At 38.8% G+C, this 26,420-nt stretch overlaps 1 long non-coding RNA gene across 3 annotated transcripts; it reads left to right on the forward strand.

The window, feature by feature from the left end:
- The first annotated feature begins 235 nt into the window (after positions 1–235).
- LOC138105636 (uncharacterized) lies at positions 236–24,636 on the forward strand. 3 transcript variants are annotated; one of them, XR_011148585.1, is made up of 4 exons: positions 236–311; positions 3,441–3,553; positions 8,239–8,366; positions 24,548–24,636. It is a non-coding gene; the product is annotated as an uncharacterized lncRNA (long non-coding RNA). The 3 variants fall into 3 exon arrangements; XR_011148583.1 differs by lacking the exon at positions 24,548–24,636 and adding an exon at positions 16,777–18,718; XR_011148584.1 differs by lacking the exon at positions 24,548–24,636 and adding an exon at positions 8,459–9,198.
- Positions 24,637–26,420: the final 1,784 nt, after the last annotated feature.

Consider the following 26,420-nt stretch of genomic DNA (forward strand, 5'->3'; position numbering starts at 1 on the left):
AGTTTAAAAAATTATTGACCACCTTGTGGTTTACCCAGTTCAGTGAGAGCACACTCTCTCTTAGCCAACTGAAGTATCCCACGTTCCCCATCAGCTGCAAAGCCCTCAGGAGGGCACTTGCTGTGCAGCCCAGGCACCCCACACTGTGCCGGGGGCTGATGCACTCACAGGTGGGAGAGGACAGGTGTGAATTGGCACCAGTGCTTCCCCAACACATGGAACTGGAGGGCTTAACATTGCCTGCTGTTTCTTGGTGGGGATGTAGCTTCCTCCCTGCTCCTCTTCTCCCATTCCCTCAGCACTTGAGAAAGGTAAACCTTTTCTAACATGGCAGGATTTCTTTCAGGGTTCTGGTGAACTGCATCCTGGTTAAGTTTAGCATATTTTTGACATAGGAGTGCAATAATTTTGAACTCTTGCTATAGATAATTACAAGAAATAGCTATGTCTCTGATGGCAATTTTCCCCTGTGGGTACTGAATTGTCTTCTCCACTGAATAGAAGAGCTTGACTTTTGAAAGGCTGAGATAAATTGAGTTGGGTTTTATTCTGACTTTCCAGCTCTCTTAAGAGGTATACCTGGAGATAGAGTAGGTGAGTTTCAAACCTCCACTTATGGTTGAATAAGAAACTTAATTAAAGAATAGCACTGGAGGAAAAATGCTTTAACTGAGGAGAAATTAAGGAAAAACTTTTAATTAGTTTTATTAGTTATCAAGCCTGTTAAATGCAGTTTAGAAGATGAAATAAAATACTGTCTGTTAATGTTCAAATGAAAGCATGGAATCTGTTAAAAGGAAGACTTGCAAAGCATTAGTCACAGTAGAAACTATAATGTTTTGTACATTAAAAAAAAATGCTACACAGACTCCTTTCAAACTAATTCTTAGCCAGACCAAGATGTACTTTTTCCTCATTAAAATGAAGGAATATAGTTTTATGGAAATGAATTTTTAAAATAAATTGAATATACATTTGTACAAAATAAATTTCCTCTGTGGATTATGTTGTTAATTATGAGTTTTAAAGCAGCTAGATATAAAAGTTCCTTTACAAACTAAGGATTAACTATACACTTGGTAAATAGCAGGCCTACAATCATCCAAAGAAAAAGACATTTTCTGGGAAAAATTGCATTTTTTGGGTAGCTAGAGCCCATGAGCTTGCCTGATGTTCCCTGGATCCCAGTTCTTCAAACAGGTTTGTACTGTAGGAAATTTCCCTGAAGTCTCATATAAAAGCTGTACTTCAATCTAGAAATATTCAGGATAAAGTGCTAGTTTTCTGAAAGTCAGTGGCAAAGCTTCTCCTGGCTGTCAAGTGGCCTGGATTTTAACAAAGTTTCATAAATAATTCCCATTTTCTTCATAAAGCATCACCACAAAATATGTATGAAGAGTGGGAATTTCAGTAGGAAACTAAGAATGCAAAGTTGTTGTGTCTCCAGGAGAAAGACAAAGTCACTTAAAACTTTAATATGATTAGTCAGAAAACCACAATATACTTCAAGCCACAGTAAAACTGCAATTATCTATGTATCTTCTTCTTGGGGAATGGGGTGGAGTTGGTTGGTGGATGGGCAGTTGCATTTTTACTTCTTGTTTAATGGAATTAAAGTCTTCTGAATGTTTGTGCATATTCTGTTCTTTGCTAGAGAGCCAATTAGAGTAACATAGCCAGACTCCTGTTGAGCTGTGTACAGTAGAAAAACCACCTCCTCATTTGTTAACTTCTTGAAAAAGAAGGTCTCTAGTATGTAAAGCGTAGGCAGAAAAAAGCCCTGAAGCACAAAGAAAGTAAGAAACGACTAATAGCATGCCAGTTGCACCTAATTCCCTGAACTGACAGGTTTCTGTCCAGTAAACTGCAGTTCTCTTCAAATGGGAATTTTTTCATTTTGGAAAAATAGTTCAGAGATGGCTACTGCGAATATGCTGGTAACAACGGGAGTTTGAGGTACTGAGTTCTTCCATGTCTTGAGATCTATTTGGGGAAAACTCTTGCACAAAAAGCCTTTCACTGTGGTATCTTTTACTGAGACTCACTGACTGGGATAAATAAGGAAATCGAGATTGACAGCATTTGCTACCAGCAGACTTGAGACAACTTCTAGTGTCTGGAATAGAAAATCAATCTCAGGATTGGGAAGAGAAAATGAAGCAATTAATGGGTAAATTGATTCCAACTGATCTACTTGGAAAAGTAGCTATCTCTTCTCAGACTTGGGAAGAGCTATGTTGTTGCAGTTCACAATTTACATTGTCTGAAGTATTTATTTACTATATTAATAGGCAAAGAAAGTATGTAAATCTGATACGAAAGAAGAAGAAAGTAATTCTATTTTATTTTTCTTATTTGTTATTTTTTGCATTTTTTTACATGGTAAGTGAAAGAAATTTCAACTGTCAGTGGTACAAAAATATCTATGTACTTGCCCTACAAAGAAGGTTGCTGTGATCTTATTCTGCATTGATATGGAAACTCACAGAAACACCATATAATCAGCTGGATAAGGGACAATTCAAATTCAAATTATTTTTAGAAATACATATTTTTGACAATTTGAGATCTAATCTGATGTATTTAATTTTGGTGCCCCTCTAATACTGAGTGTTTATTTTCTGTATTAAACTGTTGTCTCACTAAAATAAATGAGCCTGAGGATTTCCTGTGGCTTCTCTTCTGTAGAATTAAAAATGCTTTTATGGTAACTCACAATGGGTCCCAACTAAAAATTCCTCTGGGAAAAAAAAGGAATTTCTTGATGGGTTATGTTGATTTGTGAATGTAAATCTTGAGATCCAAATCAAGTCCAAACTGTCTAGAGTCTGTAATTAAGTCTATCAGAATCTGATGAAGATTCAATAATGCTAATTGTCCCCAATGGCTCTTATGAGTTATGGCACTGCTGAATCTACATGTTCACAAAAAGATGCCACTTCATCTGTAGAAAAAGGTTAATAAGAACACTTTATGGTTGAAGGTCAATTTTTTAATCTTCCCTGCCATAATCTTCCCTGCTATATATAAAAATCTGCTGTATTTGGCAGTGATAGTTTTGGAAGTGAAAGGGTAGAAATGATGGCTATAATAATCATATATATATGTCATATCATGGTTAGTTATGAGTTTGCAGTGAGGGAAAGGGATATCTCCACTGAGCCTGCTTACAGTGGAAAAGCCTGTCAAATATGTGGCAAAGGGTGTGCTGATTTTGTATTTTTAAAAAAAATAGTGATGTGAAAGATCATCATCATTACATCTTTAATGCTCTAAGAATGACTGCTCTTTATGTTTTATAACAATCCTGCAGTAACTGCTGGACCCATTGAGAAAGGTTTTTATGTAAATACATATATCTTTTTTTCCTCGCTTTTTATTTTCTTATGGATCAGGAATTGTGGTGGTCATTCCAGCTGTTGTTTTCCTTGTTATTATAGGACTGCATTCACCATGAGGGCATAGGAATACTGTTCTCACCCATCCTGTGAGATTATGGGTTGTTTGGTGCAGATAAGAAGTGTAAATTTAAGGAGTGCTCAATTATGAGAAGGTAAGAGTGCGTCATGCCCATGGATGTCCTGTTCATGTGAGACCTTGATGTCCATGGTTGGCTGTGCAGCATCCTAAGCATGTGCAGTATGGATAGAGATGGTGCTCCAGGCTGGGGCATCCACACTGGCACCCAAGAAAGTAATGCATATGTGTGGACCTTTGGAGTAAATGCCCTAGATGAAAATAAAAGGATCTGGGACACGGCACAGCCTGGAGATGGGAGAAATCACATTGTATACATTGAAGATATATCGGATGAGAAAATTGTTCTTTTGTAAAGGGTTGTGTTTTTATGTGCCTTTTCAAGCCTGGAAAAGAGGAAATGAGAACTTGTAAGTGATGCCCTTTTTTTTTTTTTTTTTTTCCCTGTGGATTATTTTTAACCAAGATCATTTAGTGAGCTTCTTTACTGTGTGCTCTCTGCAAACCATTCTGTTTGTCCATCTGTGGGGGTGTGATAAATGTCATCAGAGAAGCAAAGTAAGTGAAGAAAAGTGGGAAAGCGAAAATCCCTTAGAGGTTCCTTAAGCCAGATTTCCTACCAAAGTCAATACATTATGAAAATAGTCTTATATTTGGTAAATTTCTTCAAGTTAAAAGCTAAAAGAGTTCTGATGACATATAAATTCTGTTTGTAGACTGGAACTGATCAATAAATGGAATTATTTTCTTCTATTGTTGATGAGTCCAGAATAGAGTGTTCCTCTCTGAAACAAGTCAAATATGTGCCTGAAAGTTTATTATACACAGAATTGCATAACGTCATCCTAGTGTGCAAGGTGCTGAGAGACGGCAATCAGAAGTTGTTTTACTGAATTTTCTCATTTGCATTCCCACATTGTCTTTCATCCAGCAAAAGGGACCTGTTCCAGTTTCAAGCAGGTGGTGGAGGGTGCAGGATTGGAGTGTCTCAATTCAGTTAACATGCTTTTCACCTGGTTTAGGGAATATCTAAGGCTGATAGTTGTCTGAAGTTCAAATTGTAACAAAGACATTTTCACAAGGGAAAATATATCCAGATTTAATTTTGAAAGGGCAACAATTGTGGCAGAGCAAGAAAATGAGCTGACACTACATATGCTGATGACTACTCTTTTCAAAACCTGTCTGTCAGAACAGGCCAGGTAATTTGTGATGGTGAACTAAAGCCCATCTGCCTTGAGGATTAAGATGGGAAGAAGTGAAACAAACCTGTAGCAATCCACACACCCACCATTTTGTGGGTGAAAAATGGGTTTAGATGCCTGGCTCCCATCAGCCCTGTTTCACATGCTCTGCAGAGGGTGATGATGACCTTTGCTTCAGCATGTGCATGGCAAGTCTGAGACATCACACAATGATGAACTCACTGTCTAGCCACTGTACAGCTCTTGTGCATATATTTCAGTCTCAGAAATCTCAGACAGAAATATGAGCCCCCAGGGATGTAAATCACCATTTTCTCATTGAATCCTAGGGCTGATGAAGCTCACGTTGGCTTCAAGCCTGTACAAGAACAATGGAGATATTTGAGCTATGGTGTTAAACAAATCTCTAATATCTTCAGATTGTGGAGATTTCAGGTGTGGAAAAAGGCATGACCAAAAGAGCTGAACAGATAATAGATTTTTATATTTGTAATTATTTTTTGTATTCCTATTTCTTGAAGCCATTTGCCAGATCTTAGCATGGAGTTCATCTTAAATGTTGAACTACTCGTATTTCTAGGTAGGCAGTCCTTTTCCTATCTCATTTTAGCGTGGTAAATCAGGACATATCTTTTTATTTCATCTCCAAATCACAAGTCTTCTTGATTAAGTTCTTTCTCAAGCAGAAAAATACCCATCTCCACACTTTCATGTTTCCAAATGCAATGCCTTTCAGCCTACAAAAAAGAATAAGCCAACAATTCCTTTCCATCTCAGAGCACTTTACCTTAGCTCAACGTGCTCAATGCATTCTTATACTGACTAAAGATGGATGAATGTGAGGCAGCTGTACTGCCAGCACTTGTTCTAAACATCATCTTTCTTTTTTCCCCTGTGACTGTGTATTTTTCATTTTAAGGAAATATTTTTTGCTCACTATTCAGAAGAACTGAATATAAAACTATGGTCTACTTCCAAGAATGTCATGAAAATATATGCTGTAATAAATTTTATCTTTCATGCTTGTCAAAGAAATAGTTCATACTGTTTAAGGGAGACCAAAGGAAAGAACTATTAGTGGAATTTCACTAGAAGCTTTGTTCCACATAGAAGCAATGTGGGGAAAAAACGAAGTTCAATACCCAGGATGCTCTCCCTTCCACCACAGCGTCACTCACCACCTCTGCCTGTGGGTGATGTTTGCCTAATGATTATTACTATCATATGAGTTCTGCTTCAAAACTGCTGTGCATGAGCTAGAGCTGAGTGCTATCATAGAAATGAATTATAGTGAGAAAAGTATTAACAAGCTTCAAAGTTATGGATCCAAAAACTGTGCTTCAGTGCTGTCTTCTGCTCTACCCAAGTAGGCACTACTGCTCTGCAGCTGAGGAAACATACATGGGAGTTCTCTCCACCTGAAAATTGTCATTAGGAAAAAGTAAGAAAATATAACATTTTTCATCTCAGTGTATTTGAGTATGTTGCCCATGATGATTGTATCCAGCTACTATAGCTCTTTGCCTTCTGTCTGCTATCAGCTTTAGAAACATACTTGAAACACCTTAGCAGTTGCAAATCAAAGATGAATTTTTCTTGCAATACTTTTTTTTTCTCATGAAAGTTGTCATGTACTCTCTTTAAGAGGGGATTTTTCCTGGTACTGGGGAAACTCAGGTTGATGCAGATAAGCTACATGCTTAACTGCTTGTGGTCAGGACTTGGATGCTTTCCCACAGAACATATATTGTAGAGTCCAGTTTGCATTATAGCTTGAAAAAATAATCAAAACCAACCCAATCATTTTAGAAAACAAACAAAAAAAGATGGGCAGAAAATACTGTTTGTTTACAGTAAAGGTGTTTAAATGAGAGGCATTTACTTGTCCTTCAAGGTAGAAACTGGAGGAGTGATTTTCTTTTGTTGCCAGGGGAAACTGCTTAAATGGGCAAAATCTGAGTATTTACATTTAAAAGCTTCAGTAGAAACATTTGCAGCATGTGAGAAAAGAAGATCAGTGTCTCTCAACCAGAAAGCTAGTCAGGAAGTGACTGCAACTCTTCTTTAACAATGTGAATTCATTCACCCAGATAGATTAAAAGAGGCCAAAAAATTGTAAAAAAAATTGAAACAATGTCCACTGTTAGTAAGGTGCCTTCCCCCACCCCCCAAAAAAACCCATCAAAAAAACCAGTGGGTCAGACTTGGTTTTGTCTCAGAATGGTTGCCTGGTTCTGGTTATTAAAAAAAAAAAAAAAAAAAAAAAAAAAAGTAAGCAAGCAAACATGCAAGCTTGAAAGACTCTGCTATGGATAATACTCATATTCACAGCATTTATTCTTAGGGTTCTCCTCATCCTGTGCACAGAACAAGACAGACACCCCTTGGAAGAAGAGGGTGGAAGCTTGTATTTAAATCCAGAATTGCATCTGAGGACTGAATCACAGCATGCAAACACAAATGTGCCATGAAAAGCCATATGTTTCAATTCTTGATTTCTCCATTATAAGCAACTTGAAGAGTTAGTAAATACAAGTATGCTTCTACATATTGTCTGTCTTTCTAGTTGATATCCATTTTTGGGGTGTATGTTAAATTCCCCTAGAAAATACTGAGTAAATCACTGTGCCATTCCTCCCCCATCATTTTACATATATAATTTTCCATTAGTGCATTAACAGTGCACACACAGATGACTCTCATCCTCCTCTCTTATGTTTTTTCTCAGCTTGAAATTAGTAAAGTTTTAAATATTCTACCTGTCAGATTAGATTTATTATATACTCATAAGACACATTAAAGCAGTTAAGCTTTTTTTTATTGTTCCTTACAAATATCACAGCATAACAGTGAATTTAATAACATTAGGTTTGGGCAGGAAGGACTAAGTAACAGGAAATAATCTATATTTCATGGGTCCAAGTATGAGGCAAATAATACATATTACTCAATTTCCCTGTTGCAGATATGGGTTTTTTTTGTAGGAATATGAAATTAGAAAATTAAAAATTTCTTCTACTCTCATTTTAATAAGTTTTACTTGTATGAAATTTGATTGTGTTGTATCAGTGTTTAGGAAAGGAGAAAAGAAGGATAAAAAGCTACAGTTTACAGACAAGCAAGAAAAGCAAGCAAGTTATTCAGCATAGGAATACTTTGTCTCCTTAATGGATTTCTGCTGATTGTACAACTTCATTTGAAGAACAGTAATGAAAGAACAGTGTGATACATATGCCTGGTGAGACTCAGGCAATGTAACAAATTACTTTATAGGTGACATTTTGTGCCTTTTAAAGAATATTTTTTGTTTGTTATTGCCTTAAGCTTGTTCAATGTGCTCTATTTACATTTGAATTTTTTTCTCATGTGTCTTCTATAATAGGGGTTCTTTCAAATAGAAAAGAGTGACGATGCCAAAGCTTACAATAAAAGAGGGTTTGGAAGCAAAGTTTTAATTCAAGGCAGACAGGTCCTCACTTTTTCCAGCACTGAATACCAAATGCCTCCTGCTTATTTAAGGGTATAAGAATCACAGTTAGTTTTTCCTCTTCCACAGGGTAATTATGATTTTGTCCTAACCTGGTGCACTGGGAGGACAGCTGGACTGCAAGCACTGGAAACCACTTAACTGGAGGGTGGCATCACTGTGACAGGACTGGACAACTGGCCATCACTAAATACAAGGTATTTGCAAGCAGCTTTACTTTTGAATTTATTTGTTTTTCCTGTTACCCCTTAAAAACAGGTCTTTCCATCCAATTTCCATTGCTTTTCAGCCCTTCTTCTGTCCTTGTGTACCCTGCCAGATGAGGCAAAGTTCAGTCAGACGTGCAGGGCTGGTGCCTGCCAAGTCTTCATCAGGCTCAGCACAGGGCTCCTGCCTTGCTCTTTGGGGAGTTGGAGCGTGACAGAACAGGGATGAATTCCTTGCAGCACTTCTCCCCAGAAAAAACATGCCAGAAACTTATATGTAATCCCTGATGTGAGAGAAGGGGTCTTCTCAATCATAAAACTTTTCCCAGATTTATTCCAGGAAGCATTATGTAGTACAGCACTAGACAGAGCTCAATTTAGCAGCCTGTAATATATTTGCACTTAAGCATCTTGCCTGGGCCCTTACACCTCTGTTCCACTGAGTGCATTTCCTCCTGCAGGAAGTCCCGTGGAATTTTGTTTGTGGTTTGTCAGTGGGGAAATTGCATGAGAGTAAAAGATTTCTCAATTCTAGGTTTGAATTACACTGTTATCCTGCTGTCTGCTGTGAAGAGTTTTTAAGTGGAGTGTTTACCATTAGAGCCTCTCCATGTAAATTATTTACTATTGACAGTGGTAGCTAGTAGGGAACATTTTTGTGGGATATGGATTTATAATTACACTGTTAGTTTAAGGATTACAGCTTTTTTTTTTGATGGCTTACAGAGAGTGTTTTTTGGTTTTGAAACTGTAGGAGATGTACGAGAAATCTGACCTATCATGTTATCTCTGGCTCAGGAGAGGCAATGTGGAATGAATAATAATAAAAAAAAGGCAAAGAATTATTTTCTCTAAAAGCACTTTAATCTGAATCCATGGACAGATGGCCAAAGCAAAAATCGTTGTGTTGTTTTGAAAGATTTTTGTGGCTGCCTGGAAGCTATTGTCCCTGCAGCAGGGCAAGCAGAGGAAGCTGAACAAATTCTCCTGGTGAGCTTCTCTGAGAAGTCAGCCAGATTCAATGAGGAGCCAAAGCATAATAACTTAAAAGCACAGTAGAAATACCTTCGACACATGCATTTCCCTGCCACCCTGGATTTACTGTGTATGTAGTGTATGCAATGTTCACCCAAACTCTGGGCCAGGAGTGGATAAAGAGCTGCCATTCCAAAGGCACAGCTCCATGGGGTCCATGTGCAGGGTGTCTGTGGGACCTGAGCCACAGTGCAAGTTGCTGAGTGAAAGGCCAGAATAAGGGGTGCTGCTGGGGTGGAGGTTTGGCACTTGGCTGAGCAGCTCTAATGCCAGGATGCCCTGCTCAGGTCCTTCACCAGAGTGTTTTGTGTTTAGCTGGCCCTGGCTATGATCAGAGAGATGTTTGCCTGGAGTGCATATCAATATGTGTAAAACCCAAATTACTCTTTTATAAAAAGTTTTGACTCTAGCCTTGTGTCTCAGTATCCAAATGAAGGCTGTGAATAAGGAAGTCTTAGTGACAGTGGAAGAAATATTTAAAATATACAACTCTATTAGGTCCTCCTAAATTTATTCTCTCTATTAAGTGTAATACTTTTAAATTATGTTTTTTTTAATATTAATTCGGTACAATATGACAAGATGAAAAAGTTCAAAATAACCTTAGAAGGACAGCTTAATACTGTCCAGCACAGGGTGGATATGCATCTTGAAACAACCAGTCTGAAAGTGATTGCCTTCTAAAAGTGAAAAAAATCAGCTGTTCTCTGAATCAAAGTGCAAATCTTAATTTCTATTTCACTCCCTAACTAAAATAGCAAAGGGTAATGAGTGCAAACGCATTTTTTGAATTAAACAATCGCAGTTTTGCTTGCTTTTGGAAACCAGTGCGACTATGAAAAGATGAATTTCAGAGCACCACAATGAAGAAAATGTGAAATTGCCTCCAGGAGGTAGTCACTGTGCCAGAAATGTATTACATTAACTTACAAACAATTTGTTGTTGATTATAATGAAAATGACTGACTGTCTCTAGCCATGTTACAAGCAGGTGTAATGCAGCCACCAATGTGCATTACACCTGGCAGTGACGGGCTCTGGTGCAAGAGGCACCACTCATGGCTCAGGTGAAGCTCCTGCTGGCACACCTGCCACATGCTGATTGCTAACCTATAGCTAACCTGACTATTAACTTTTACAGTAATTAATAATTTTCCCAGGTAGGGTAAAATGGTTCTGATATATCAGAGAATCACAGAATATGCTGAGTTGGAAGGGACCCACAAGGATCACTGAGTCCAACTCAGCCCTGCACAGCACCATCCCCAAGAATCACACCATGTGCCTGAACTCTGGAGAATTCATCAGGTTTAATGCTGTGACCAGTTGCCTGGGGAGCTGTTCCAGTGTTCAACCACTCCCCTGGAAAAAAACCTTTTTCTAATATCCAACCTAAACCTCCCCTGACACAACTTCAGGCCATTTCCACTAGTCCTATCACTGGTCACCACAGAGAAGAGATCAGTGCCTGACCCTCTTCTTCCCCTTATGAGGAAGTTGTAGATTGCCATGAGGTCTCCCCTCAATCTCCTCTTCTCCAGGTTGAACAGACCAAGTGACCTCAGGCACTTCTCACACAGCTTCCCCTCAAGGCCCTTCACCATCCTCATGCCCCTCCTTTGGACACTTTTTAATAGCTTAATATCTTTCTTATATTGCAGTGACAATGCCAGACCAAAATCTCTGACAAATTCTATTTTTATGCAAATCTTACTTTTCAAGGGGACATAAAATAATGGACTTCCTCTATTTTTGTATAGATGACTAAAGTATGTGTCATCAAACTGTTGAGTAGATTTTAAGTACATCAATTTTTAATATTGTTTTTATTTTACAATGGCTTTCACAGTGAGCTGAGCAGAAAACACATATGAAATGTGTGTTTTTGTTTAAGAATTCAGATAAATCGAAAAGCCATTTTCCTAGGATACTGTCTCAGGGCAGAAAGAAATGTCACGACTGAATTACAAACCCTTGACAGTCATTTACTGTAAAAATGTTGATACAGCAGGAACTGTAATGCTGTGAACAATTCTTTTGTAATATGAAGATTCTACTTTCTCTTTTTACATTGCTTTTTCTCCTTAAGAGCTTGTTATAAGCTTTAACTAATGCATTTGAAATAAGCCACAGTCACTTGTTCTTGCCCTCCCAGAAAGAGAATTCCATAGGCACAATGAAAACTTGCTAATCAAAACAAGATTGTGAACTGAGAAAATAGTCCTGTCACAAACATTGCCTAACTCAGTTCTGGTAAGTTTGCATCTGATTTACTGGGTTTTTACAGCATATACTGCACTTATGGAGAGATTACTTAGTAAAAAAATGTCCCAAAAGATACCAGAGCCAAGAGGATGATAAGCAAGTTTGTGTTTATAATATGCCATGAAGCAGAAAGAGTGGGTGCTTTTTTTCTGGGTGAACACACAGCAATATACTCTACAGATATTATATCTACATAGTATATTGACAACAGCAGATTAGAGTGATTCCAGATCCTGGGTTGCTTTTTACACGTCATGAGATCTGCTAAGGAACTGAGCAGATTTTCTGTGGTTCAGTGGAAAATCTCATTTGATTATTGGTGATCTAGTTTTGAGATCTCTGTTACTGCCTTGACAGCAAATTTACAAAGAATTAATTCTGTAGGGTCCTTATGCCAATAAAGCAGTTTACTACCATTATGCACAGGGCCTTTTCCTGTTGCAAGCCCTATCATAGGAAAAATACTACAAGGGACAACTGTCTCTGTTGTGGAAAAAAATTCAGATTGCCTTGATGTAGAAAGTCTTTGAAGTTCTTACAGCTGATCTCAAACCCCTTGTTATGTAATACTACAGCTTGAAAACCACTGCACACAGGGTGGACAGTAATTTCTTGAAGGATGAGATAATGCTGATACTGGGATGAAACGATGGAGAAAATTGTGGCTGTGCTGATGAAATCTGGAAAACCACAGTTCATACAAACTATCTCTGCAAAGAACTGGGGATCTGCTGAGCCACTCACCAGGCTGCTGGGCAGCCTGCCTATTCTGCAGCTACTGTGGAAGTAGAGAGTTGAAAGTGCTCAGGGCTTTAAGACCAGAGTATTAATCAGTGAAAATGGGTGATGCAGAGAAACTTCATCTTTGCATATAATTAGCTGGCATTCAAGTTGCTGTCTCTATGGGATTAGACTCCACTGAGGCAGCTGAGCTGGGCACAGTAATTCAGCACAGTTGCATGTGCAGATAGCAGCTCTCAGATGCTGGCTTGAGTCCTGAAAGCAGTACAACAGTGTTGGCTATAAATAATACAGCAGGGAATATGCAGGCAATGCTGTTTTCAATACTCATGTTAATCTATTACAAGTTTGCTTTGGTATCTCTCCCTGACACAGCTTTATGCTGCTTAGACTCACCCTTCATGTGTGAGCAGTGAAGCTCATTGGTTTTTCTGTGCTCAAGCAACATGTGGCTCCAGAGTCACAGCTGTGTCTGGGAGGGGAAAGAACAGATGGGCTCAAAGTGAGCATGCCATGTTCAAAATCACAATTAAAATTTTATATTGCTTCTTAAGGAATACAAATCCGAAGGAAAAAAATCCTCAGTTTATTTTTGTTCAGATGATCATATAAAAATGAAGACTGGGGTATGGTCTCACTGAAAGACACTGAAAGGAGAGTGCTGAAAATGAACAGTAGTGAGGCACAGAGAACTCTGAAATACTGCAAACACTTTTTGTCATGACAGTACTGGACAGAGAATATCCAGTCTTGGAGTTACAGGCACACCATGTTCATTCAGACATTGTCTGTGGACTTGCCTGTGCTTGGAGACCTGAACCCTTGAAGCAATAGTCTTCTAACTCCCACAGCAGGTGATATGTGGGTGACTGAACACAGGGCTAATGAACACTTAGTTTGTGCCCCTATAGTTGCCATAGTAACAAACCCTTGTTACTGTTCTCAGATTTCTGATAAATTACAACAAGAAAGTCACAGTGATGCCAAGAGGGAGCATTTCTGCATATCTTAATTTTGTTGCCTGTTTTATGTTATGTTGTGCCTGATTTGTGGAACTCAAAGTGGGATAAGTCACAGGTGAATGCATGCATACCTGTGTGTCCATGTGTATTAAAGTAATTCCTTGCAGTTGGTCAAAAATCCTCTGATTTCTATAAAAAGAACATGCAGTTGTATGTACTACTGTACATTGTGGCAGTGGCATTATGATAAAATATAACAATACTAAAAAGAAACCATGCCTTTACCTGATTTTGTGTGCAGTGCAAGAAGAGATAATGGTGACAACACATGTATGAGGTAGGCTGAAACTTGAAAGAATAAGAGTAATGCAAGTTTGTTTGATCAGTCAGGCTCATCTATTTCACTAAAATTTTCAAATTATGTTTTTTCCTTTCTCAGCCAAGTGTTGCAATCACTTATTTCTACTCAAAAGCCTCCTTGTACTTAATAACATCTTGTGGGAACATGTTGTCAGGGAAGTTTGACACTTGAAGAAAAGGAAGGGTGGAAGTAGGTAGGTCTCTGGGTTTTCAGTCTTTCTTACAAACTTGCTGGTAGCAGGGGAATGCTCCACAGATTGGAGGAAACCACTGGGTTGTATCCTGAGGCTTACAGGGTCAGTGACTGTGTAGGCCTCTTAATACATCTGCATAATAAGCTTTTCCTTTTTCATATTAATGTTTTGGAAAGTGTTTCTGATCTGTATTTGCATATGGATGCCAGAAGATGATGCATTAAGTCTGCAAGCTGAACTGAGCACAGAAACATGCTCAAATGAAGCAGGGAAATATTGCTGTGTCAAAGCCACAGATAATATTACATATGCAAAATTTACCTGGCAAGTTGCTGGAAAGGAGCCATCTCTTGAGTATTGCAGCAATGGGCTTAGCATTTAAGTAAACCAGGAAAATGTATGATTGACAAAGAATACATAAGAACAGGACAGATCTTTTAAAGGACCTAAAAGCTATCTAGCACTGGGAAACAGTTATGTAATGGATTTTGTCTAAAACCAAGTTATTATTATAGTCTCATAAATCTATTTAGGAGAAAATAAAAAGCAGCTTGAACATGTAACTCACATTGTTTCTCAGATCACCTGAAACGTAAAGATCAGGAATATGTTATGCCGGCCTTCTGATGAGGTAATACATGTGATGTGCCACATTTGATTCTGCTGTATCTGGCCATTCTTAAAGAGCTATTTCTAAAGTGTGTGTTATCAGTTCCAGTACACAGAATTGCTCTAAACAGTAGTGTGGGATGACTAGACACTATGGTGTGCTGGAAATGGGATTTCCATTATGACAGACACCAAATAAGACTTATCTGAAAAGTCTGTTTCCTGATTCTGCAAGGTTTTTGTTAATAATTGCAATAAGAGATACACAGTTTTTTGTCTTCTTCACAGAGTGAAAAGAGAGTACAATGAGCATTTCTATTTTCAAAGAAAAGTTTGAAATTATCTTTAATGTTTCATTTTGGGAACTCTGCTTCAGCAAGGTCTAGCTTGAGTATCTTCACAACTTTAATACCAGAGAGAGCAAGCATTTTTTTCCTTATGAGGGACCAAACTTCTCCTTTAAGTATTAGTAAAATTGCAAGATGTCAGAAAAATGTGTGGATTTGGTCTGCATCACAGATCTTGGCTCTGTAAAAACACTCTTGCTTTCAATGCCTCTTGGTTCCAAATTCAAAGCAGAAGACATCAGGATGTGGAAAAAGTCAGGCAGGTGTTATTTTCATATGTCCTTCCACTCATGACTCAGTACATTTTTTCGCACCATAAAGTTTGTGTTGTACATTATTCTTTCTTTGAGCCTGAATCTCTCCCTTTTCTGTGTGAGATATTTCACTTGGTAAAAGTGCATCTTACTTTCCAGTAAGTTACTGGAACTAAAACGGATTTAAATTGCTGCAAAGTTCTAAGGGAATGACACTTTCTACTGAATAACTTTTTCAGCCTTACATAACAACCATCTGAAAGTCAAAGTTGTGTCTTTTCCCAAGGACATAGTTTCAAAGCTGTCGCCTGTAATTGTTATGCAAGGAAAGGAACTAATCAGATAGATAGTGTTCATCATTTGATTTCATACTTGTTCTACAAGCTTTAAGCACAGGAAACCTATGAGAGATTTATTTCATTGCTCACTCATATCTTTACTGCACAGCATAAAGATGAATGTCTACAAAGAGATCTTTGAATTCTTTCTTTCAATTTCCTGCAAGGAAGGATACCAGAAAGGTTTGTAGCACTCCAGGGACTTAATTTCTATATATACCTGAGGGTGACTTCTGATCAAAGATGTCTTTTAAAAAAAAGGCTTGTGAAGATCCTTTGAATAAATGCAGATTTCCTCTCCCAAGGGCTGGAGAGGGGCAGGAGCAAGTCTATAGAGAGGGAACTGGACAGTATTATTGGTAGAAGTACACTGAAAAAAAAAAAAATCCCAAATAACCTGTTTCCTCAATGGAAAAGGGCTTTGTTTTAATAATCCAGTACAAAATTTAGTAAAGCTTTGGGAAATGTCTCCTTTTACAGATATTGCTGTGACAAACATCCCCAGCTAGCATGGTAATAGCTGAAGTTTGTTCTGTTTTTTAGTGCAGGGGTGTTTGCAAAGTTTCCATTGTGTTGCTTTTTAAGGGAACATCAGAATCTGGGAACTGGAAGCTCCTCCTGAGCTAAGCTTCCTTGGACCATGAATTCACCCATATGCTGAGTGGTTGTCTGATTTCATAATTTGTGTGTGTATACAATGCTGTCACAATAACATTCTTTTGAAATTCAGTGTCAGTACTATCCCCTTTCCTTCATGAGAAGCCAATCCATTGTCACTTGGCAGGAAGTGGCCCACTAAGAGATAATAACACATACCTTGGTGTCTAACATACCTGGGAACAATAGTATCTTCCCCTCACTAATCTAGTTAAAGTTTCTCCTTGATAATTACTGTCCCTCCTTTATTTCCTTGTAGTGTGAATAGTATAGACACATATCTTAAACTATTTATTTTCAGAAAATATTTGTGAATGGATTTAATTTAAATACTTTAAAATAGTCTTGATTCATAGGAGTAGTGTCATTCAGCCCTTTAGAAATACTGTAAAATTTAAGATATCCCAGGATTCCATATATTGGGCACAGCTGGATTCCACTTCAAAACAAAAACACTGCATCAGCACTTCCTTCAAATACTATTTTCATTGAACCTTTGTGTGAAGAAGGCCTTTGGCGTGGACATTTCATTGTTTAAATGGGTATTGAAACGAAGTGTATTAGAAGTTGCAGGTAAGTCCTGAGTCTTGTGTTTTGCTCCTATTTGCTTTGTATACAACCCAATTTTCTTCTATTTAGGATCATTCAGAAATCACCAACTGATCTTGGCGTGACATGAAGCATTGCCAGATAAGATGGTGAACCTAGAAACTGATTTCTTGATCATCTCTATAAACATGATGTCACGCCTGGGGCCTATTCTGGAGTCAGAGAGCCAGCTTGTTCCAGATCCAAGGCCAGGATGGCTGCAGGGACCCTTTCCTCTGTTCAGGATGAGTGACACAGCACAAAGCTGGGCTCACAGGCACCCTGTGCAGCTGCCCAGTGCTAGAACAGATAATTTTCCACCTTTGCCTATATGTCTTCAGATGTCAGAACCCAAAAAGGTCTTTAATATTTTGCTACAGAACCATCATTTCTCCCTTGTAACATCATCCTGTAAATGCCAGTGGCTACATCTCAGCAGGGTTCTCCTCATCAGGGGATCTTCTGGCTGGTTGGAAGGAACCAGAACATTGGTCTCTATATACACTAAAATATCCCAAAGATTGAAATGTTTTGCCTCTCTCTGGACCATATTCCAACCAGTGGTTCTCCCCCCTCCCCATTTTTCACCATTCTTTATGACAAGAAGGGGTGTAAAGCAGAATGGACTTGGAGTTCTGTGTTGGCGCTAGTCCTAAAGGACTACAAATTTAACCTTACCTAAATATCTTTTTAAAATTAAGTTTCTTGTAACACATTGAAATGTTCCAGCTGTTTCACTGTTTTGGGATGTGTATCTGGTGAAAACCCTTGGGTTACAGAGGGCTGCAGAGACATGCAGAGGCTCCAATTTAGAAGAGAATTTAATGCATTTAGGAAGTAAATAAAGACTTCTGATTCCACTGGAGTTAGGGAGTCTGAAATATATCCTTAAATGTACTCTAGCTTTTGAAATAAGGAATACTTCAAATTACAGAGGAGAGCTCTTAAATTGTCTTGACATATCTTCCATTTCAGGAGATTATCCCAAAGAATTATTCAAACTATTTAACAGCAGCAAGGTGCCTATGAACAGCTCTCTTTAATTTTGCTGCTTTTAAACTACTTTCCCTGATTTTCCAAATTTGCAAAAGACATTTTTAGTGTCTTCCAAAAATTTTTTAAAAAGATGCCCATTACTTTAGGTGAGAAAACTGAAATTCTCCCTGTTTGAATGACACAGAACAAACACTTGTGTTTTCCACTAGAGAAACTGTTGGGAATAATAGTGTTAACCTTCATGCCCACTTGATCTTTAGAAGGAAGGTAAAGAAATATTTTACTATTAGATTTTACTAGAAAGACCTGGGTGTGAGGAATTGAAGGGTGGGTGACCACAGAGCTAGAGAAGATCAGTTTGTGGAGCAGTTTCAATGGTGGTGTGATCTCCAGAAAACTTAGTGGGAGCCAATGTCACCTTTTCAATTTACCATACATGTATTTTTAGTGAGGTTTGGTTACAAAGTCATCCCTGACATGAGGATAGGTTTCCTTTATCCAAAACCTCTGATCAAAATGATTTCAAGGATTCTAAAATTCCTCCAAATATACACAAATGCTGATGTTTTTCAATCTATAGTAAATTTTTCTTTGCCAGTTCCATAGCAAATAATGTACCCCTGTGGGTTTCATATCAACTTTTTAGTGATGTGAAAATGGAATCCACAGCCTATTTCTTTGCTTGTTGATGAATCACCCCCATTACTTCATGTTTTCCAGAATGTCTGAAATATTTTATATTTTTAGCTTTCCTATGAATATTCTGTGTTTGTGTGCAGTGTTCAGCAATAGAGGAATTGCTCAATATATGTAATAGACATATAGTCCCAGATATACTAAAATGATTAAGCACCTTTTCTATAGGCTGGAAAGATATTTTGCTTTTTTTTTTTTTTTTTTTGAAGTGGCAGTGTGATTTGCAGTATATTTCTAATCCTTTCCTGATGTATTTTTTAACTTTTTACTCCATATTTTGTATTTATACATTTGGTGTTTTCCCTGCTCATGTGATTTACATCATAAGTAACACAGTAGATATCAGCTTCTTTCTCTCTGATGATTTGTCAAAGTTGTTAAGATAATTTTTTTATTTTATGTTTCTTATCCAGAGAGTTATCTATTTTGTGTTATCTGTTTTTTTCCCCAATATATTCTCTGTATAATATTTCATCTTAATGGAAATATTGAAGACTTTAAGATGTAGGACATATCTCTCTAAGAATCTGTTCATCTCCTTTTGGTAGAAAACAGACTTTGAACTATTCTTTATTCAACCTTCTCTACAGCAATTTTATCTAGAATATATTTCTCTTGTTTGATTATGAGAGTATCTTGTTGGTCACTGTCAAAAGCCATAATAAAGACAAGATATTTTCATGCTTCCCACTCATCCACTTAGCCAATAATTTTATCAAAGAAGGAAGTTGTGTTGAGCGCATTTTTTTTGAAAATACATGTTAAATGATTCTTATTACCCTCTTGTGTTAACAAATTGATAGATTACTTTATAATTTATTCCACTATTCTTTGGGGTACTGAAGTTAGGTTGAACAGTCTCTAATTTCTTAGATAGACCTTTTTCCTCTTTGAGAAGGATTTTCTCTTTGTCCTCTTCCAGTCCTTTGGGATCTCATTGTCTTCTAAGCATATTTGGATATCAGTGCTAATACTTCTGAGACTGCTCTAGCTACTGCTGTGAGTACTCACAGGGGGACATTTTGTCAGGCCCTGCTGAGTTCGTTATCTCTTAACACTCAAATAATTTTCCATGTTTCTAGTTAATCTCCTTTCTCCTTGTTACTGATTCCACAATGATTTTTTTTTGTGATTTACTGAGTGCTTGCACCAGTAGGTACTTTGGTTTGAAAGAGCTGCAGTTCTCTGAGTGACTCCCCCAAAGCCCAAGTGCCCATCAGAGATCCACGTCTATGTCGATGACTGGAAGCTTTAGGTTAGATCCATGCCCTACTCTCCTTTGCTGTCCTGGGAAGAGAAGTGCCAAGCTCCTCTGTGACATCCACAGGTGTCTGAGGCTTCAAGAGCACTGGGCTCAGCACAGTACCTCCTTCAAATCTAATCTCTTTAATCTCTCAGAAGAGTGATGGAAGCTTTGGTTTTCCTTTAAAGCAAAATGAATCCAATAGCCGAGCTGGCACCCAGAGGGAGAAGTCCCAGTGCCCATGCTCTCCACAGCTCTGCAGCCCCTGTCATTCTTTTATGAGGGCCAGTGTCATGCCAGGGACACTCTGGGAGTGCACAGGAGGGAGGCAGAAAGGAATGGCCAGGACAAGAAGGAGAGAGCTTGTGCTGCTCTAGTGGTGTGCAGGAAAAGGAAAGGTTAAGTCTGCTCCATTTGAAAATAGAGCTGTTAAAATTTAAGAAAGTTCCTTGTGGTAGAAAACATTGGCAAATTTTGTGAAAAAGTCGTTTTGCAAAGAAGTGTTACAGTGTAAAATAATGTTTTAAATAAAATAATTTTGTTATCTGGTAGCATGTAAGTACTCATTGTGTCGTATTTTTCATGCCTTCTGGCATAACAAATTTAGCATTTGCTGCAAGACACATTGGCTGCTGTCACAGGAGGTAGCAAAATTGATATAAAAGAGGGACAGCATATGGCCAAAATATCACTTTGGGAAAGGACATAATGCTACAATTAATAATAAAAGAAGAAAATAATCTTTTTGTAAAGAGAAATCTAATACATTTAAAGTGCATCCCTGGAGCAGTTTGCTGTGGTTCCACACCTGGGTGAATTCTCCTAGGTGCTGTAATCTCTCAGTGTAATTTATTTTGTCAGGACTATGCCAAGCAGGAACACATAGTAGACATAACATAGAATATATAATATGCTATATCCTTCCCCTCCCTCTGAAATCTTTTTTTTTGATGAACTTTTGTACCAAATACTTTATTCCTTGAGAAAGAAAGCAGTATATATGCTTAGGTTAGAATGTCAGACTTCTTTCTTGCTGTTGCATCACAGTGAAATATTTTTTTATTTCTAGATTGGACTGGGTCTAATGGCATGTGTCAACCTCTCTGAACTCTGGTTTGCCTATAAGTAGAGTGGAAATGGGGAGGTCTCTGAAAAATTACTTCTATTTGACCAGGGAAGGGGAAAAAAATCCCAATGTACATGAGTTCAATAAAAAAGTGTCTAAAACTTCTCCCTCTAGAAGACCAGGTGGCTGTTGCAGGTCCATCCATGTAGAAAGTTATTCTAGAAGTTATAGCAAATGAAAATACAAAGCAAAGTCCTCTGAAGAGGTGTGTATTTCCTATTTCTCCAGATAAGAAGAGGTTATTTCAGCTCAGGATGAGAAGGAAGTTGACCTGCTAAGTCCTTGCAACTGTTTTCAAGGACTTTTACTTGTTAGAGAACAAAGAAAGTGGGATAGGATAGGAGTGGGTGTTTCGCATCTTAAAGCTCTGAAAAGTGTGCTTGACAGATTGAAAACATGTGAAAAGTACATTTCTGAAGAACTTTGGTGGGAGGCAAGAGAATTCTCTCAGGCAGTAAATAGAATTTGTTAAAGTGAGTGGCTCCAGTAGCTAATCTGTGCTGATTTCCATGGACAAACTGCAATGAATCCTTCAGCAACCTTCACACAAAGAGTCACGCAGAATATGCTGAGTTGGAAGGGACCCACAAGGATCACTGAGTCCAGCTCCTGGCCCTGCACAGCACTGTCCCCAGGAGCTACACCATGTGCCTGAGAACATTGTCCAAATGCTTCATGAACTCTGTCAGGCTTGGTGCTGTGACCTCTTCCCTGGGGAGCTGTTCCAGTGTCCGACCACCCTCTGGAGGAAGAACCTTTTTTGTAATATCCAACCTAAACCTCCCCTGACACACCTTCAGGCCATTCCCTTGGGTTCTATTAGTGGTCATCAGAGAGAAGAGATCAGTGTTTGCCCCTCCTCTTCCCTGCTTGATTTGGGAATTTCCTGCTCCTGTTCCCTTATGAGGTGGTGGTTAAAAAGTGACCAACACTGATTTGATTACAGATGCCAGCATCTGTAAAAAGTTTTTTTCCAAGGGACCTTGCTTACTAGTTCCCTGAGCAGCCTGAAGTCTGCTCTCCTCAGATGCAGAGTTCAGATTTTGGCACCTTTCCTCCTCTTAACAAGATTTTAAACTCGATCTCTTTGTGGTTGCTGTGGCCAAGACTGCCACCAATCTCCACTTCACTTGTGAGATCCAAACTTTTGACAAGCAGAAGATCAAGGAGGGCATTTTTCCTAGCTGGCTCCCTTAGGACCTGTTCCGTAACGTTGTGATCCAAGTTTTTTAGGAATCTTCTTGCTTGGGTTGTACAGCTGTGTTATGTTCCCAGTTAATTTCTGGCAAGCTGAAGTCTCCCATAAGGACAAGGTCAGTTGACTTGGAAGAGCCCCTTAGTTCCTCAAAGATTAATTCATCATTGTCCTGGCCAGGAGGTCTGTAGACTCCCACGATGGCATCTGCATTATTTGTTTGTCCCTTGATTCTTATCCAGAGGCTCTCAACTGCACCATTGCCAGCGGTGAGCTCCATCCATTCTACCCCTTCTATTACATACAGTGCCACCCCTGCACCTCTCCTGCCGTGCCCGTCCCTCCTGAAGAGCCTGTAACCATCCAACAAGGCACTCCAGGCACAGGACTCATCCCACCAGGTTTCACTTATGCCTCATGCCAGCAATGTCAAATCTCTGGGACTGGGCCAAAGCCTGGAGTTCCCCTTGTTTGTCCCTCATGCTGGGGGCATTGTGTGGAAACATTTCAGGTGTGGTACATTGTAGCCAACACCTCCTGAGGCACATTGGGAAATCCTATTAGTGCTCCTTTCCTCAAGTTTTGACACAGCATCCCATCACTCATCACTGGCCAGCCTGGCTTTGTAAGGGGCCTTACTAAACTGGAGAGTTTTCCATTAATGTCCTTTACCCAAGCCCCTAGAGACAGCAGGCTTTTTTGTGAGTTGGTTCTGGTGTGCAAACCAGGCCCTCCATGCCCCTTAGACAGCAGTCTCCTATTACAACTACCCTTCTTTTCCTCTTAACAAAGGAGGGCGTGGTGCGGGATACAGGTGGTGCTGTTTCAGGAGGCCCCACTATCCCAGAAGGATCTTCACCCACCTCATCAGCTATCTGGCCTTCTAGTTCCAGAACTTCACACCTGTTGTAAAAGGTTCCAGTCCTACTTGTCAAATTCTGAGGAGGAGGAATCTTCTCAGGCCTGCTTCCAGTCTTCATCTTTAACAGACCCTTGGCTCACAGTCATTTGACTGATTACCCTGCAGGGTTCTGAGTCCACCTGCTTCTCCACTACAGTGGAGGTTTGAGACTCCTGAGAGTCTTGAGACCATAGTATCTCTGAGAATAATGGGTCTATTTCTTGTTCATTCACTCAAATACTACGTAGGGAGGTGGCATCAGCTACAGGTACACAGAACAAAATGCACCTACAAACTTGTACAGACTGAGGAGCCCATGATAGGTCATATGTAAAAAGACTATGCAAGTCCTCCATATCTAGATCCTCAGCTTCACACCAGACACCCCTCTTGAGATCGTTCATAGGGCAGGGAAATCAAAGGTGATTTGAAAAAGACCACACTAAATCAAAAAGAACAAACCTCCCCACTTTTGAGAAGTTAACAACATGGTAAAGCTCTTTAAAAGGATGGTTCTGTCTAAGGGATGTGGCAGTTCACTGATATGGTCAGACTACCTGTGGGTTTTCTAAAAACCTGTGGAAATTAGGTGCATATACCTGGGGGCAACTTATCTTTTCCTGGAATAAATCTCCTCTTAGATTTCCAAGGACTGAAATACTAATAAGCTTTTTAAGAAGAGATTGGGAGAGTGAAGAATGAGAACTGTATGAAAATGGCTTTTCTTTCTGCTTCATAGAAAATTGCACGAATGAGGGTAGGAAAGAATTCTTGTTTATTAGATTTTAATAATATGAGTCCAGTCTTTCAGGTTATGATTAACCATGTTTAGTTCACCCTGATAAATTGATTTACAACATTTGCACTTTATACTAAGGACTCAGCCAAAAGAAAGTTCAATTTATGCTCCTTTATAATATTTATAGAAAAGATTATTTTTTGAGATTTGAAAACTGACAGAATTTATGTCTTACAAATTTAAAAAAAAAATTTTAAGTTATAAGAATGAAAAAGTTTTTTTATTTAAAGAGTGGTGCTTGTTTTCTACTTTGTAATAACAAAAAGAATAGTGACTTCCTCCTCCAAAAATATTTTTTTAACCTAATCCTTTTTAGGAGCAAAGATGTCACAGAATTTCTTGAAGTAACATATAAACCATCAGGAGCTCAAGAGAACCTAGTTGTTTCTGGCTGCCCAGAACAACACCTTCAAAACAAATCCCCAGAGAGAGGTCTGCTCTGAATAGCAAACAGTCAGACTGGCAGGAAAAAACACTACCTAATGCAAAAGAGCACAGAGAAGGATCCAGTAGAATGGGAATGAAGGGATTTTCATACATTTCTGCTAAACATCCATATCAGTTTGTACCAATCATATTATTGACCCATAAAAGCACAAATTGGCAACATAGAATGGAATCAAGTTTGTACAGACTTGGTATTCACACTTTCTTTTTTTTCAAGAGAGGGGCGCAACACAGAACTGAACACAGAACAAAGAATTATTGACCTCTTTTGTATATATTCTCCTTAAATTTCTGCTAGTGGACTAAGACAAATATGGATGAACTCACACCCTAATGAAGACGTCAAATTAAGGCAGAGAGCCTTAATAATAATGTATTTTTCTCATTATTAATAATTATTAATATGTTTCCCCCTCCAGAGAATCAAAAATGGAGAATGAGAGACCACAGATGTTTTTTAAGCAACTCCTAGAGGACCATTTCCATGCCGTCAGATGATGGAGTCTGTTCCAGGGTGCTGTACCTAGAGGGATGACAATGTTACACTGAAAGTTGCTGGGACCATTTATGTTTTGTTCCACAACTTCCCGCTGCTACAAACTGCCGGGGCATCCAGGGCAAGGAGAAGCTTGCTTAAGAGTTACCCTGGCCGTGTAGGAATGTAGCTGAACAGAGCAGATTGAGGGAACATTCTTTGGTTTGATTCACAGACACTGCCCTTTCAGGAGGTGATTTGTGGAGGGTGGTAAATAATGCAAAAGCATATTTCATGGAGGAACTCATTCACATGGCCACAGCTAACTTGCAAGCTTGAAGGTGATGGAAAAGCACCCATTACTAGGAAAGATGAAAATAATGCATTTATTTTCTTCCTTTTGGCAGAGAATTAGATTAATTTCTGTATCTGGGTTTGGATGAAATGTTCCTGCCCTTTGCTCAGCCCAGCAATAACTTCAAAGATTTCTGAATATTTGGCTAGGTACAACAGTATTTTGTGTCATAAATCATGGATCACATTAGCTGGGCCATTCATGAGCTCAGTAAGTAATGACAAATGGAAAGCTATATTTGGCTTTCAGTTGCACAGATGTAAATCTATTGTAGCTTTGAAATCTACAGAACATTCATTATCAAAAGCAACTTTATTTTCAGTATTCCCAGAAGACATGAAAATCAAAGGGCTTCTTTCAGAGCACTAAAACCAGCATATCATTTCAGATAAAAGTTTAAGAAATCCAGAGATTTTGTGGAAAAGAAACATACTTTCTAAATATTTGTGTTCCAAAAAATGTTGTCATAGTTAAATGGTGGCAAATGTTTTGATTAGCAAATCTTAAACCTGAAGAGGCCAGAAAAGGGAATAAACATTGCTTTGGAAATGTTCTGAAATCAGTTTTTGTGGATGAAATGCTACCTCCTAGTTCTCTTCTCAGGTCTGGCAGGAAGGTTTTGGTCCAGTTTCTAGCTGTGTTGCATCCTTTTGGAAGAACAAAATCCTGACCTTGTCTGAGAGGATGCTGTAGCTGATGCTTCAGACTCTATTTGAAGATCCAGTTCTGGGTGAGCATTTTTTTCTTGTTTTCTTATAGCAATAGGTCTGGTTGCTGCTCTTTAATGGGGACCTGATTATACTGAGAGTTGGCAGTTGTGGAAGGGAAACTAAGGATAACTAAAATGGGATGGACAAGAAGGTGGTGTTGTTCTATGTAAACAGGAAAGAAAATAAAGACAAGACCTCCCTCATCCCTTGGTCCGGGGGTGCCAGAATTATGGCAGTTTTTTGCCCTCACAGAGCAGGGCAGGAGTGCTGAACTATGTCTGGTCTTTCTCCGGGGAACAGGTGTAGAGCTGACAGAATCTGGCATTTTAAGAATTAAGTCTTAGGCTTGACGGAAGTTTCCTCATGAGCATCTGTACACACGAGTCTTGAAGGACTTAAACACACTGGCTCAGAGGAGCAGTCTGGAGCATCTCCTCATTTGAATGCACCAAACACACAACTGATAAAACACCAGTGGCACAGAAAAGGAGCAGTATCTTGGTGCCAAATGTGTCAGATGTTATTACCTTGGTATAAAATAACTGTGTGCAGAGATATGTATCAAGGATTTGTAAAGCTTTTGGGATGAATGTGGAACGTGGATGCTTAGACACCTTCAGTTGTGGACTAGTGTTCCTGTTGCCTAATTCATAAGGACTGGCAGTGTAAAGCTGCAGGTGCCTAGAAGTAGCTCTTTACTAAGAAATCTGCAAGGTCTGCTCTAGTACTGAGCAGTTCTGAGTGAAGAGGGG

Source organism: Aphelocoma coerulescens, chromosome 2 (genome assembly GCF_041296385.1).
Source record: "Aphelocoma coerulescens isolate FSJ_1873_10779 chromosome 2, UR_Acoe_1.0, whole genome shotgun sequence".
NCBI classification, from domain to species: domain Eukaryota; kingdom Metazoa; phylum Chordata; class Aves; order Passeriformes; family Corvidae; genus Aphelocoma; species Aphelocoma coerulescens.